Here is a 2242-nt window from a genome sequence, read left to right as displayed (position 1 = left end):
GATGGTGTGGACGAGCCAGCATGGGTCTTGAAGGAGCAGAATCCTGAGCTCCATCTGCACTGGAGCCAGCCACAGCCGGTGCACACTCTGCTGGGCAGTTTGCTGGGAAAATCCGTCCTTCCTGAGGCTTCCTTCCTGCTCACAGCTCGGACCACAGCTCTCCAGAAGCTCATTCCTTCTTTGGGATAGCCCCGTTGGGTGGAAGTCCTGGCATTCTCTGAGTCTGGCCGGAAAGAATATTTCTACAAATATTTCACAGACAAAAGTCAAGCAGTTAGAGCCTTACATTTGGTTGAATCAAATCCTACGCTCATGACCTTGTGCCTGGTGCCCTGGGTGTGCTGGCTGGTCTGCACTTGCCTGAAACAGCAGATGGAGAATGGGGGAGACCTCTCATTGACCTCGAAGACCGCCACAGGCCTCTGTCTGCACTACCTTTCCAACACTCTCTCGACTCAGCCCCTAGGAAACAAGCTCAGGGGGCTCTGCTCATTGGCTGCTAAGGGGATCTGTCAAAGAAGGAGTCTGTTCAGTAAAAAAGATCTCTGAAAGCAGTTAGATGAAGCCAGCATTACCACTTTCATGAAGATGGGTCTTCTTCAACAGCAGCCCGGCTCTCGGAGCTACAGCTTCGCTCACCTGTGTCTCCAGGAGTTCTTTGCAGCAATGTCCTGTGTCTTGAGGTGTGAGGAGGAGAGAAAAGTCAATCTTCAAAACTTTAGAATTGTAGAAAAGCTGCTCAAGGTATATGGAATGCATGACCTGTTTGAGACACCAACCTTGCGCTTCCTATTTGGCCTTTTTAGTCAACAGGGAGTGAGAGAGATGGAGAAGCTCTTCGCCTGCTGGCTGCCTCTGGAGAGGAAGTGGGAACTGCTATGGAGAGTCCTAGTGGAGGTCCAGCCCCAGCAGCTGTATTCTCTAGGGCTGCTCCACTGTCTGTATGAGATTCATGATGAGGAGATCCTGACGCAGGCAATGCTTGATTTCCAAGGAGAGTGGGTTTGTGCTTCTCCAGATTCAATAATCCAAACAAACGTGAAGCACTTGGTGGTCCAGACAGACATGGAGCTCCTGGTGGTCATTTTCTGCATTAAGTTCTGCAGCCATGTGAAGAGGCTTCAGCTGAACAGGGGTGGACAGCAAGGACAAGGGCTAAGGGCCCCCAGGATGGTTCTGTGAGTATCCAAAACACGCCCCTCTCTCCACCTCCACTCTAAGTCCCATGAGCTCATGTGTCTGGAGCACCACAAGTGTTCTCAGCTGGTCCTAGGGCCATAGGATACAGTGCCACTGACATCCATATCTGATCACCTCTCTCTGCTTTTCTGTGCCTGTCCATGGGATGGAGCCTTGAACTGTAATCTCTGTATGCCTCTGTAAGGACTCCCCATTTCTCTGTAAGACAGACTTCCAATTTCACTTTCACCTTCAAATTGCCCTCACCTTCCACAAGGGTCATACAGTTGTCCTGTCCTGAGCCTCTCTTTGACATGCTTTTCTCTCCAAGAAAGTACTCATTCAGTTCCCACCAGCACCACTCCCCATCCCCCAAGACAATGAGCCTTGGCCCTGAGATCTTAACCCAATACCTCAGAATGCATACACATAAGCAAGAGTCCCCATTTCTCCCAGCAAAGCTGATTTCATTGTTGTTGTCCCTGATGCCACTACGGCCCTAGATACTTAGCCTGATGCATTCCCTCTTAACATGAAAAATCAGCTTTTCCTAACCACCAATCCCAGCAGCTTGATGGACTTCCCCTTCCAGTTTCCCCTGCCTCAGTTGCAGTACCTGTCTCTCAGTATCAGTATGTGCCTCTCACCCCTCCAGATGGTTCATTTAAATATTCGTGAAGCACTGCTTTTATGATAAGTCTTACTACTCACAAGAGGAAAAATGCAGTTGCTCCCCTAAGGAGCTCAAAAAGAGGAAATGGAGATAGACATCCACTTAATCATAACAACAGGGCCTGATACCTGCAGTGGTCAGGCACTGACAGGTACCAAGGAAGGGTGTGTTCCTCCAAGTGGACCAGAAAGAGAGAGGTTCTTGGAGGAAGAAATGTTTTATTTGAGTCTTTCATTTTCACATGTTCCAGCTTTTCTCATCATAAAATCCACATACCTGCTGGACATAGGGGCACAAGCTGGTAATCACATCACTTAGGAGGTTAAAAAAGGGAGATTGCATAAAATTGAATGAATTTTTAACCTTTAAAAAGATCTCCATTTCATTTTA

The 2242-nt window shown here is 48.3% G+C and overlaps 1 pseudogene; it reads left to right on the top strand.

Moving 5' to 3' along the window:
* Positions 1-3: 3 nt before the first annotated feature.
* Positions 4-1182, top strand: LOC103728523 (annotated as a pseudogene).
* Positions 1183-2242: the final 1060 nt, after the last annotated feature.

This window comes from Nannospalax galili, unplaced genomic scaffold (genome assembly GCF_000622305.1).
Source record: "Nannospalax galili isolate Female #2095 unplaced genomic scaffold, S.galili_v1.0 C49540801, whole genome shotgun sequence".
Classification (NCBI taxonomy): Eukaryota; Metazoa; Chordata; class Mammalia; order Rodentia; family Spalacidae; genus Nannospalax; species Nannospalax galili.
The sequence above is the reverse complement of the archived record's forward strand: the minus strand, read 5'-3'. Positions and strand labels throughout refer to the sequence as shown.